Here is a 14,055-nt window from a genome sequence, read left to right as displayed (position 1 = left end):
CCGGGAGGACCGCGGAAGGTGGGAGCCGAGCGCGAGGGGAGGCAGGGACCGGGGGTGGGAGGGTGGGCGTCTGCGGTGCCTCCCCCCTCGCCTCCATTCTTTCTCCCGCGAGCGAGCTCGATCCCTCTCTCTCTCTCTCTGTGGGGGGAAGCAGCCGAGGAACAAAACTGTCTCGCTGTGGGCCTGAACTGCGGGTGGGATATGGAGGACAGACAGAGGCATGGAGTGTGTGTGTGTGTGTGTGTGTGTGTGTGTGTGTGTGTGTGTGTGTAGTGAACTCCTACGGGCTGTGCGCCTTGGACTTGTAAACCGATCTGGCTGTCGGGTCCCACACCGGGCTCACCTTCCCAGCTGAGCTTGGTAGAGAGTAAAGAGATGGGCACATCCCCCCCCCCGCCCCTCAAAATATCCATCTTTCCCAAAAGGAATTTTCTGCTGGAGAGCCAGCCAATAAACTCTGCTCAACTCCTTCCCTCCCTCCCCTCCGTTCTTTCTAGCTGCAGTTTCAAAAAGCTTCAAAGCCAGGAATGTGGGATTCATCTTCCGATCCCCAGAAGGCAAATGTGGTTACAGATGTTGCACGGTACTTTGCCAAGTTTAAAACCCTGCCTTCAACACTGTAACCAAAACAGTGAGGCCAGAACCTTGGGCGGCCAGGGGAGAAATGTGGCTCTCTGGATCCAGTGAATTCCTCCGGGTTCGTTGACTTCTAGACTGGCTCTTTTCTGTCTAGTTTGTGCCAGATACCAACTCCCTTCCCCCCCAACTTCTGTCTTGCACCCCGAGTTTTCAATGCTCTTTGTATGAAAGGGGAGCTATGGAGGAAGCGACTAAGGGAAGGAAGAAAGTATTCCATTTGGTAGTAAGTGGTTGAAGAAAAGTGTTGGCTAAAAAGTTGTCATTAATTTGGCTTTTGGAGAGAGGTGAAGGCTGTACTACAGCGATGGAGTTGTTTTTTTAATTGGGCTTTTCTTTCTCTGTGGTATACGTGGTGGATGTTGGAAGATGGGATTAGGATGCCATCCTATAAATGTTCTGTTGTTCTTTTAAAAAAAAACAAACCTTGCATTAAGATAAAACTCAATAATTTTTAAGAATTCTGTCCCAAAGATACAGACTACTCTTACAGGCCAAAGGAAGACTGTGGCAAAAAATAGACATCATCTTCCTTTTTCCCCCAAAAAAATTCTTCCTGGAAAGGTGATGGTAAGAAATTTCAGAGATGGGCTGATCCATGTGTCGGGCCTTAAATGGAAACACTATAGTATGTCCTGGCACTTGTCTAGAGGTGGGTTGCTGGCCAGAGGCCCGGGCTTGGGCGGCCAGCAGACAGACACTAGACTGGTGCTGACCTCAGACACCAGCCCTGCCCTGCAGCCTTACAGAGTTTAGACTGCTGGTAGAAATATGCTCACCTAGATTGCAGATGGGGATGATGGGGTCAGGAAGTTGTTTTTGGTTTGGGTAGAATCTGGATTACCATCTTCTAAGATCAAATCAGAATTTTGTGATTCAGTTACTTTTGTTTTCTCTGTAGGAATTAACAAATGGAAGTGACTTGGATAATGATGTTTCTACTGTTATCCCTCATATTGAGACTCAAAGATGATTTATGAGATTGAGATATATTTTGGCCAGATGACAGAGGTCAAGGACTGGGATGGGCATGGATGAGATTCTTGCTTCCCTTTTCCAGCTGTATTCCTGATATTTATCTTAAGTAAAAGTTAGTGCTCTTACCACTCTTGCACCTTGGAAGAGACTGATCATTTGAATCCTAATAAGTTACTTGTTAGCGGGGATAACTTAAAAGGATATTAAGGATGCAGAATGAAAATGCTGTACTAAGGGATGAGAATTTGACGGTGAAGAATTTCATATGTATTTAATAGTATTGTAATAGTTTTTTTTTCAAAGTAGTTACCAGTAACAGCAACTGAATTGGTTGATTGAAGTTATGCCTCTGACTTACTCAGGGTTAGTCCTGAATGATCATGTTGAGGTGTCTAGGTAATTCTTAAGAGTTGATTGAGTAGTCTAGCCTTCTGGGGAAGGGAGAGGGGTAGTACAGAAATAAATCTGAAAAATGATCTTGCTCTTCAAGGTTATAAGGTGAAGATGGAATCAATGCTGTCTTCCGTGGCTTGTTTGACTGTCAGATCCTTATATCTTGGCTTATTGTGTATAACGAGAACCCGTTTTGTGTATTTGTGTGAATTTGATGACTGAGGTGTACTGTATATGCACATGTTCAGAACTGTGCTTAGCTCTTAAACTCACCTTTACAGGGCATTTTCACAACAATTATATATCTCTTAAATAGTATTACCCATCTCCAATAAGAAACTGAGGCTTAGTAGATGTAAGTGTTGGAGTGGGGATTTGAACCAGACGTTTGTGGGATTCCAGAACCCATTTTCTTGGCCACTGTTGTTAGGGATCAGCAAACTTCATCCATTCATGATTATACCACCGGTAAGTCATTGAAAAATGACTTAATACTTTAAAACATTGATTCACTTGAAACTAACGTCATCTTTTAAGAAGAAATATTGCTGCTATATTTGCAGAGCCAGCTAGCTCACTTATTAGGAATAGAAGATAATCATAAAGATGCATTATAGTTGGACTGGAACCTCAAGTTAAGGAAAGTGAATACCTGATTCTGTGTGCTATAAGGATCTAGGATAAGGGCAGTGGCGGAGGAGGGATGATACAGAATTGGTGATATTTCAGTTTTTAGACAGGGTGGTGGGTTCATGGATGCAGGTCTTATTTTTAAACTTTATAATCCACACATATGATACGTCTTTTTTTTCTGTAGAATGATAACGAAAATGAAACACATAATCATTAACATAATGAGTATATGGGAGATGCGTCTGTACTGTGTGGACTACAGACATAGCTTGGTGCCTTGCATGCAGGAGGCACACAAGTGGCCGATGGATGAGGACCCCAGGGAGTAATGTTAAAATAGCTGATGATTTGTTATTTTAGTAAGGCTGAGGTATGTCCTCTTCTCTGTTTTCTCCATGGTATTGGGACTTCTCCAGGGTGCAGTTATGGAAGACAGGGCAAGGCTTGACCTGATAGTTTTCTACCTCACTTTGTCTTACGTGTCTAGTACTTAGAATGGGGCATGGAATGCAGTCATAGAGTGTTAAAACACTTCTCTTTATTTGCCAGACAGTGGTGGTTCACACCTGTAATCCCTAGCTGCTAATCAGAAGGCTGGGATCTGAGAGTTTCTGTTTGAAGTCAGCCTGGGTAGGAAACTCAGTAAAAGAGTCTTATCCCCATTGAACCACCAAAAAACCACAAGTGAAGCTGTATCTCAAGAAAGTAGTAGAATGCTAGTTTTGAGCGAAAAAACTAAGGCGACAGAACCCAACTAGAGTTCAAGCCTCAATACAGATACCAAACTAAATAAACTAAACTAAACATTTTTTTTTTAGCCATTGGTAAAACGATCATTCAGTGCTGGAAGCAAGATCTTAGGTTAGAACAGTGCCTGGATAGAATGTTGACAACTTTAAACTGGTGAGGCTTGGAAATAAAGCCGTCCGAGATTTTAATTGGAATCCAGTCTCGTATTTTATTTTCCCAGGCGAGTTTTAGGTACTGTGGCTTTATTCCTGGAAACGAGGATTTGGAATTGGGTTTCCTGGTACAAAATGCCTGCTTTGATCTCTGGTAGCGAAAACTTTGTGTTTCTTTCCATGGCCAATTCTAGCTCTTAGAAGATCCAAAATGGAAGACTTACCCCTTCTTTTTAGGTGTTGGACTTAGAAACTCTTGCTTGTCATGCTCGTTTAGGAATCAAAGTTCCAAACTAGTCTTGTCTGTTGAAAAGGACATTTGAATGCAAGATTCCTTTTGGAAGAGCTTCATCATCTTGGTATAATTGGCACCCCCTTGTCTTTGGTTCAGTTGGGTGGTAATTGCTTCTCACAATTAGCTAAGACCTGTCAGGAGAAAAGGGAAGGCTGAGGATGTAGCTGTGTGGTAGAGCACTTGTCTAGCATGCTTGAGAACACAAGTTCTTACAAAGTTAAAACCAATACACCCTTATTTAAGTGGATGCATGATCCAGAAGACTTACATGCCTGTGTTTTTCTAGGCAGGATTCTTTGTTTTCCAGAGCAAGTACTACTCAGTTGTTTGGTTTTGGAGTTTTTAATTTCTGACCAACATTCTACTTTGCCCATTAAGGTTGCTTCATTGTTTACTTTGGCTATTTAGTCTTTATTCCTGAGACTAGGAAATTAACTTTAAAATTTCACTCTTTCCAAATTCTGCCGCGGTATGTGTGGTAGGTGAAGGTTGTGGGGTGGGAGATGAGGGAATTCAATGAGGGAGCAGTCACATTTAACACCATGTCTTGATCTCTAAGAGGCCAGCTCTCCATCCACCCTAGGGTAGCCCTTGGCCATGTGGCCCTTTAACCCTTCCCCCACCTCCTCCAGGACTCAGCATAATCTTGCTGGCAAGAATGTATTTTGCCTTTTGGTGGTCTCCTAGCATTTTATCACCCTCACCCCTCATTTTGGGTCTTGACTGATCTCTTTGAAGGCAAGGGCTACAAGTTATTCTTCCATGTATGCATCGACATGGTTCGAATTTCCTCTTCCCCAATTTAAAATCTTTCAAATAGTTTTACTAGGCTTCTTGAGGGCAGGGGCTGTGTCTTATTCCTCTTTTGTGTATTTTTTGCACCTAACGCAATGCCTGGCTCAGATCACACCGCCAATAGATGGTTTTGTAATTGAATGAATGGATGACTGCATGCTAGGAGAGCCAAAGGACCCTGTCCTATAGGGAGTAGGGAAAGCTCAGGGTAGATACTAGACTCTAAGCATGATTCTGGGGTCCTTAAACATGGGAGGGGGAAGCAGTGATGAAAGATACTCTAGGATTTAGAGGTGAGGAACCTCTTTTTCTGCCAGAAGCCATTTAGATATTTATAGCATTGCTCGAGAACTGTACACTATTTTGTATTGAGGTAGATGGTTGAGAGTAGTTGACTAGAAGCTATACTCATCAGTCTTGTCATGTACAAATTATTTCAGGCCTGCAGTTCCCCAAGCTTGTTAGGTAAAAGTACCTGCATTTGATACTCGCCCTACCCCCTCTTTAGTACTGGGTATTGAACCTAGGACCTCTCATACTAAACACATGCCCCACTACTGAATTACTCTTTCTATCCTGACCCTTCATTTTTTTATACTTGACTGTAACTTATACTTAGTTAATTCAGTATTTATTGTATTGTTAGTGGTTTTTTAAAAAATATATATATTTAAGAGAGACACCTCCCATTTGGGGAAAGGTTTTGAAAGTATTCTACTCAAATACTTGAGTTGACTCCATTCTTCCAATTTTCTCCCGTGGCCTATGTTTGCAAACAGTTGACAGTAAAAACAGAATGGTAGGCAGTACTTATGTCAGAGGTGAAAGAATGTGAGTGACCTCTTTGGAAAATGGAGGGAACCCAAAGTAAACTAACTCAGTTGGTTTTAAGGGTTGGCTTGAGTGGGCATAACCTTGTGTAACTTTCCAGCTTGGCTTGATCACTAGGTGGTTTGCTCATTTATGAAAGCCAAGATTGGCCATTCATGGTTGCTTAACAGTATATTTGCCATTGAAAATGAAGATTACCCTAGGCTTTATTTCATTTGTGGCCAATGATAAACTACTGAGTGAATGACTACAAAAATAACCTTGAGTTTTAGGATAAACGAGCAGAGGTGATAAAAGAAGATAACAGGTGATATTGGACGTAGCTGGATGTTAAGAAGTGAGATGAATCTTGCAGTTGGGAGCAATTGTGAACTGAGAAAAATGTGTAATGAGAAAAGCTTGACCAGGGGATGGATTGGGTCATCTTTTAAAGGGAGTATTGAATTTTCAACTGGTATAGCTTTTACTCTGGGCAAAAATAAAACGTACTTGATTACCATTCTTAAGTTAATGGCTATAAACAGAAAGTTCAAGCTCTTGCACTTGTGTCTCTTGTCATAATGTTAGGGATTTACACAAGAAAGAATTATACCTAGGAATAGTCAGGCAGGAGAAAAAGGTTATGTGGTTATCTAGAATGGTTCTTCCCTTCCTTTTTGGAAAGGAAAATGGTAATGGACAAAAGCATGCCTGATGATTTTTTTAAACAGTTTTTGAACTTGAAGAACCTGAATTCTTATAACATGTGGCTATAACTCTCTTATGTGTATAGCTATAAGTCTCTTATGTGTATAGCCTAGTAAAAAATGGGAAAGCTCACTCTTTACAGATTTACACATAAACATTGTTTCAATGTTCTGAGCTATGCATTTTCTTTCAAGACCTGGTACACATACTCATGCATGCATACATACATACATGCATATTAGAAAGAGAGCTGAATTACAAGCTTTACAAAACAATATTGTAATGCTTTCTAATTTCTATTCAGTTTTTATTAAAAAATTCTGATGTCTATCTACTAAATTGATTTCAAAATTTGCTAATGGGAGCTAATCAGCAGTTAGAAAAAAAACCCAAAAACTGTTCTGTGCCAGGTACTGTAGAAATTAGCCTTAATTTGTTTATTGAATAGTTGCTAATGTGGATGAAGATTTCTTTTTCTTTTTGCATGGATTTCATTCATTCTGTACAAACCCCATACCTCTGTATACCTCTCCTCCAACAAATCCCTTTTTGGTCTTTGCTTGTTTCTTTAAATCAGATTAAAGTGACTGATAAGTGACCAGTTCAATATGATGTTGATCCCAATATCAACAAGGGCTGACTGGTTAAAGGTGATGGCAGGATCCCTCAGTGTGTTCCTTTAGAGGCTGTTTGAATGGGATGGTGACTTTCAGTCACAGGGGTAAAGCTGGAGTACCTGTCTGCACCAAATGTATGGGAATGTGACTCCATGTATCATTCAGAAATGAAAAATGAAAAATTGATGAGATTCCCCCCTTTTAATCACTGACATTAGTAATACAGACATAGCAATAGCACTTTGCATTTCAGGACATAAACTTAGCCAAGTGCTGGTGGCTCATGCCTGTAATCCTAGCTACTTAGTTGGCTGAGATCTGAGCATGAAGGTTTGAATTTAGCTGGGGCAGAAAAGCCTGTGAAACTCTTAACTCCAATTAACCAGAAAAGCTGGAAGGGGAAGTATGGCTCAAGAGGTAAAGTGCAGCCTTTAGTAGAAAAAGCCAAATGAGAGCCTGCCCAGCACTGGTACATACAAAAATAGAGGCATAAACTTAACTGTTGCCATTACCTTCACTGGTAAAATTTCCCTGCCTTCTTACTCCTTCCTTTTTTCCCCCTTCTTTGACCTTCATTTATTGAGCATTTCTCAGGTTATCTCTACTTGGGGCTAGAAGCTCCATAAACCAAGTTGATCTTCAGATGGACTTGAGAAGAATTACACATCTCACTATAAACAGCTGAGTGTTGTATCTTGGTCATAAGATATAGAGGGATAAGGATCAGCCAACACCTTTGAGGAAGTAGTTGTTTGGCTAGCTTTTGAAAGAGGTACCATTTTGATGTTATCATTGTGACTGGTGTCTGTACGTGTGGAAGCTGGGGATTAGGCATCCTTCCAAAAAAAAGAAGAGTATGGGGCAGATAAATATGAGGTATTTGGTTTTTGTTTAGGATCCAGTTTGTGTAAAACATAGTTACTTAATTTTTAATCAGTAGAATCAGACTCTTATGTCCGGCAATGCCGAGTCTCAAGGAGGCATGTAAGACCTGAGACAACAGGTCAGCTTAGTGCTTTGTCATGTGACTTGACTCTGTGGAGTTTATTAAGGTGAGAGCTGTAGAAGGAAGGTAAGAAATGGAGATTTGGAGCAACATTCTGTTTTCTCAGAAGGCCAGGCTGAAGGTTAAGATAATGAATGGAAAGCAGGCTTTCTGGAGCCCTTGTCTGCATCATTATACTTAATTCTTGCACTTAGTCTTATTATCCCCAGGAGACTTAAAGACAGTATGTAGTGTGTGCAAGTTTATGCCTATGAACTTTAATCTAGGGTATAAGTCCCCAGCTCACTGCGCTCTAAAGCAGAAGTGGAAAACTGGTAGACCTGACCTGTGCGCACCTCAGCGATGACTTCTGATATTGTATTTGAAATATTAAATAAACAAAGTGGCTGCTGCTAGTTAAAATGATATTTCCCTTAAAAAATCAAATTTCAGTTGGGTATTGGTTCACACCTATAGCTACTACTACTATTACTACACTTAATCCTACTATTCAGGGGGCTGAGATCTATAGAATCTCAGTTCAGAGCCAGCTTGGCTAGGCAGAAAAGGCTGAGAGATTCCTATATCTAATTCACCAGTAAAATGCTGGATTGGAGGTGTGGCTCAAGTGGTAGAAGGCCAAATGTGAGCAAGAAAGCTGAGTGAGAGTATAGGCAAGTGTGAATGCTTGTGCACACCCCCTTATCTTCCACACTACCCCCCCCCCCATCCAGATATCTAACTGCTCTTATATACTGTTCCTGCAGAGCTGCTTGTGCTGTGTTTGCCACAGTCCCTGCTCACCCTGTTTTCTCTGACACTTTACACTTGGTGCTAGTTGATACTTATTTTCTTTTATGGTTTCTTCTTGTCCTAGTATGTTAAATCTTGTATCTTACCTCTTAACTCCTGTGTGCTAACTGCATGGCCCTTGTAGTGGTATAACCTTAGACCTGTGCTCTCTTGGGCATGGGTGATTTTGTGTGTTGGTGAGAGGGGGGGATGTCCAGAAACCAGGAAGAGAGTAGAGTAGATTTAACAGAAGATTTAGCGCATTAGGAATGCCGTAGAACTTGGTAAGCATATCATGTTTGTGGTGAGAGAGGTGGGATGTTTGCAGACTGATTTTTGAAACCTGGGAGAGCAGTGGTGGTCCTAAAAGAAAATGTGAAGTTGGTATGAGGAGCTGTTTTGGAAGCGATTGTGGTGTTGGGGTGTTGAAGTTCGGTGGACATGGAAGATGTTTTACTTGAGTTCCGTTAGACTTTGTGGAATTGGTAGGTGATCCATGGAGAGGAGGGTGTGAGGTGCTGCTTTGATTTGGGATAGCATCTGTATTGGAATCTGGTGAGATGATGAGCTTGCCCTGGGAAGATCAAGCAGAGGTCTTCATGACAGAGCAAAGGTCTGCTTGGTAAAACCAGCCAGCTACAAATAGTTCAGAGTCTCTTTTTGAAAATGGGTCAAATTTCTTATTTCACTAGCAAATCAGATCGTTTATCCTAATAAAGGAGCAAAATAACATGGGAACTTTTGTTGTTGTTTTGGTGCTTGTGCAGGGCCTTGAACTCAGAGCCTTTGCAGAGTTCCTTAGCCTTTTCACTCTAGGCTAGCACTCTAACACCAGCCACAGCCTCACTTCTGGCTTTTTGGTGGTTAACTAAAGAGTCTCTGGACTTTTCCTGCCCAGGCTGGCATTGAACCTTTATCTTCACATTTTATCCTCCTGTTGAACATGGCAACTTTTGATTCATGAAATCAAGGAATCAAAAGTCATACATATTCTTTGATGGTGACACCAGAAACGTACATATGTTCTAAGTTTACTGAGGACTTACTTAGGTGAAACTGATTCTAACAGTTTTGACTCACGGGTAATAGAAAAAGAGTTTCTGGAGTCCTAAAATGGGAACAGTGCCAGAGGTGAAATGATTGAATACCCTCCTCTTCTCTTTCTTTGTCTCTGTCTTTCTTTTTACTCCCTCTTCTCTTGGGATTTATTTTAGCCAGTTTAAGAATGGAATGTCCTTTATAAATTCAGATGAGCTTTTTCCTCTGTTGCCGTATTTGCTTGGGATTCCTTCCAAGTCCTTGTTTCTTGATTAGCAAGGTCCACCTCAGTTCAGTGCCCTTCTCCCACTTGGTTCTGTTTGATCCATGAAGGTCTTATTGTTGTTGGATGTTCTATGTGCAGGTGGGTGAATCTTTCTCAGATGTGGGTGCTGTGAGTGAATGCAAATCTTCCAGAGAGCTGTTCTTTTCTTCTCAGACATCTGACTCCTTTTTAGTATAGCACATACTTTAAACTTTAAACTCTAACTTTAAAAAAAAAATTTGAGATGGTGTTTTCAACTTTTAGTCATAAATAGCCTTATTTTATTACACTTGCAATTAATAAGGTTTCCTATGCACGTTTTTCCTTAGGAATCAAGTGCTTCTATTAAGATTTTTAAAAATGTCTTCTATTTTCCATTCTTAAAGAAAAAATATAATTAAGGTGAATTTTAGGAATTGGAGTTGGAGCCCAGTGGTTGAGTACTTGTATTGGTGTGGGAGGTTCTAGTTCAATTACTAGCACCCTAAAAAGAGGAAGAGAGTGGGGAAACACATATAGTTACATTTACATATGCAAGCATATGCTAATATTTATTTATGTATTGGAGACAACATCTTACTACGCTGCTTACGTTGCCCTTAAGGTTTTGGGTTATAACAATCCTCTTGACTCAGTCTCTTAAGCAGCTGGAACTATATGTGCATGACATTGTCCTGACTACCAGCATGGGGGTGGGGGTGGGTGCCAGTCCTGGGGCTTGAACTCAGGGCCTGAGTGTTGTCACTGAGCTTTTTCACTGAGAGCTAACTGTCTACTACTTGAGCCATTGCTCTATTCCCAGCTTTGTGGTGTGGTTAATTGACTTCCTGTCTGGGCTGGCTTTGAACCATGACTCTCAGATCTCAGCCTCCTGAGTAGCTAGGATTATAGGTATGAGTCTATAATGTGTTTTTGTTTGTATGTGTATTATCCTTTTGATCACATTTAAATTCTGTATCTTTCCCCTCCCCGCCAACTTAACATTTTTTGTCTTGAAACATTTTTCCTGTTCATGTGAACAGTTACTTTTGTGTGTGTGTGTGTGTGTATGTGTGTGTGTGTGTGTGTGTGTGTGTGTGTATGTGTGATTATAGGATTGGACTCAGGCCTCACATGTGTTAGGCAATCCTGGGGAGAACACTGAATCTGTCCAATCATTGTGTACCATAATTTGTTTTAACCTTTTCATTTTTACTTTAGATACATTAATGTATTCAGGTATTGCAATGACTATACATGTGTAGTAATACCTTATTTTTGGTTTTTCTCTCTGTGGTTCTTGTTACTAGAAGTCTTAAAATATTATATGGAAAATTCTAGAAATGAACGTTAAATAACTTTATTGTACCAAATCATAACTATTTGTAGTTGTTAATCTTTTATTATGTTTAATTTATAGCTTGAGCTTTCTATGCATGCACATATTAGGAAAAACATAGTTTTTGTAGAATTTGGTGCTCACTATGGTATCTACTAAGGGTCTTGGAACCCATCTCCCCTATGAACAAGGGAGGACTTCTCTACATTTATGGACAGATAGCTCTGACTATCTATGTAGCTATCTACCTCTGGAAAATCTGGGGCTAAATATCAAAGATTGGGATTGCTGAATCAGATGGTGTTTACATTTTAAGTTTCATATAGGTTGTACCATATGAAAGTCATGTGCAATGTGAACAAGGGTTGTCACTTGTGATTGTGAAGCAGTGTGGCTTTAGGATGGATGAGAAAACAACCAGACACAGCCCTGGTCTGTTTTTGCTGTGTACTAGTCATATAGCCCAAGAAAGTCATCTTTTCTGTGGTGCTTTCCCTCCCTCCCTTGTCTGTCAAGAAGGGCAGACGTAATTCTTTCTACAGGTTAATAATCTGTCCATTCTATCATAGTCTCTGTCATATTTGCTCTTTCCAGTAAATGGAGCTTGATGATTTCCTCTGCCTCCCCCTTTATTTTTCCCTGTATAAGTTTGAGTCTGTGGGTGACTCTGGGTTTTGGGAGCCTTGCTAACCACAGCTTTATTTTGAGCGTTTTAAAGCACGATGTCTGGTTTGTGCTTTGTGTTTAAAGCAGACCTTATGTGGCTGATTATCTTCTTCCCTGCCCCCCTTTAAATATGGTGAGTGATAAGTAGGCAGTTAGTGACCAAGAAACTTGTGTAGTCAGCTTTTTATTATTGATCAAGAATGAGACAATGGAATTTTAGTCTTAGGGAAAAAGTTTTATTTTTAAAATAGCTTTAGGGGGGAAAAAGCAATAGGCTTCTGATAGTCTTTTAAGAAACAGCAAAATTGTATTTCTTACTGGTGTAGACCAAAGCAGACAGCTGTTGATACTTTGAAGCATTTTGTAATCTGAAGACGGGGAAAAATAAGGTTTGCATGAAATTTTGAAGTTGTTAATTAGTATATTTTAATAGTATGATTGAATTTCCTGTTGGTTGCTAAATTAAATATTTAAAAATTTAAATGAGAGCAAACAATATAATATAAACTGATGTTTATATTCTCACTGTGCATTTCTTTTAGAATGGCTCCCATCAAACCTGGGATTTCTGTTGTTGTTTTTGTTTTTTATGAGATAGGATCTTGCCATGTAAACAAGCTCATCTAGAACTCACTAGGCACCCAGGCTGGCCTTGAACCTAAGATTTGTCTGCCTCAGCCTCTCAGGTGTTAGAATTATCAACATGAGCCACCACATTGAGTTTCATTTGGTTTTACTATGTGATAGACAAACATTTTGGGTTGCTAAAATTTTCACTTCCTTATTTTAAAAAGAAAGCACAAATTAAATTTTTCCCCTTCCTTGCTGATCTCTTCCCTTATTTCTTTCCTCTTTCCTTTCATGTTTTATTTTGAGAAAGGTCTTACTATATAATCTAACTTGGCCTCAAACTCTGTTTCTCAGGCTGGCCTCTAGTTTGTTACCTTCCTACCTCAGTTTCTAGAGGGCTAAGATTACAAATATGTGCTCCTATGCTTTGCTTAAATTCTCTGTCTGTCTCTGTGTCTGTCTGTCCATCCGTCTGTCTGTCTGTCTGTCTTTGTCTGTGTGCTGGTCCTGGGGCTTGAACTCAGGACTTGGGAACTATCCTTGGTGATTAAGTGGAGATTACAATCTCACGGGTTGCCCTGCCTGGGATGTCTTTGAACTGAGATCCTTAGATCTCAGTCTCCTAACTAGTTAAGATTACAGGCATGAACTACCAATGGCTGCCATACATATTTTTAGGTATACAGATTTACTCTTCTAACTGTAGAGTCACAAAAATGTAAAAATAAAAATACAGAAAAAGGACACATTTTAATTTATACACATGATATGGAATCGTGTAATCACCAAAAATACTATTTTAGATGAATTTTCAGGAACAGATGTCACTTTTTAGTTACCTTCTCAAAGAGGCTTTGTTGGCTATTTCATCCAGTTAGATTCTTAATTATTTCCTGTGTCTTATGTGTAGATCTGTAAATAATGTTACTCCATCTGTGGACTAAGAAGTCCACACATGTGCCCCTGAGCTACCCTAGTCACAGTAGGTGTGCAGAAACGTTTTGGAATGGATGAATGGCTATGAAGCATGTACAAAATAACATTACGTGGAAAAAGCAAGCTATTAAAAACATAGTATAATGCTATTCACATGTATTATGTATAATTCCATAAACATAAACATAAAACATAGTACTTTCCAGATTTGTGGTTAAATACATATGGATGAAAAGGGAAAAAAAGAGTAGTAGAAAATAAATGAAAGCACTAACAAACAACATTTTTGTGCTGTGGGTCATGCATAATTTTGAAGAGGCCATCTTTAAATACAAAGTAGTGCAGTAAATGTTGGAATATTATGTTACCTCCATCATGTATTTTACCCTTCCAGCAATGAAGGTGCTCACCTTACCTGCAATGATGTTTTGCACTACTGTGGCTTTTTCTCCTCTTGAATAAAACCTCTGCAGTGTGGCAGGTTTTACATCTGCCTTAGGATTAAATTATGATCTGGAAGTTGTACTTTTGAGAAACTGGCTTTAATTTCCCATCAGTTGAACTGGAAAGGGTAGTAAATGTATATTAGCTATGATACAAGTGTCTAATTATAATTATTGACATATTTTCAAATGCTCTCTTTAAGTGTGATACATTGCCCATGTTTTTTGACAGCTGTGACTACATTAAACCTGCTAGAGTTCTCTTTTCACAAAGG

The 14,055-nt window shown here is 39.9% G+C and overlaps 1 protein-coding gene across 1 annotated transcript in view; it reads left to right on the top strand.

The window, feature by feature from the left end:
- The window catches only part of Acvr1 (activin A receptor, type I), a 120,609-nt gene continuing 106,554 nt past the window's right edge, over positions 1–14,055 (top strand). The window contains exon 1 of the mRNA XM_013030447.1: positions 1–18. The gene's annotated coding sequence lies outside the window, so the exon portion shown is untranslated. The remainder of the gene's footprint in view (positions 19–14,055) is intronic.

Source organism: Dipodomys ordii, unplaced genomic scaffold (assembly GCF_000151885.1).
Source record: "Dipodomys ordii isolate 6190 unplaced genomic scaffold, Dord_2.0 Scaffold5, whole genome shotgun sequence".
In the NCBI taxonomy this organism is placed as follows: Eukaryota; Metazoa; Chordata; class Mammalia; order Rodentia; family Heteromyidae; genus Dipodomys; species Dipodomys ordii.
The sequence above is the reverse complement of the archived record's forward strand: the minus strand, read 5'-3'. Positions and strand labels throughout refer to the sequence as shown.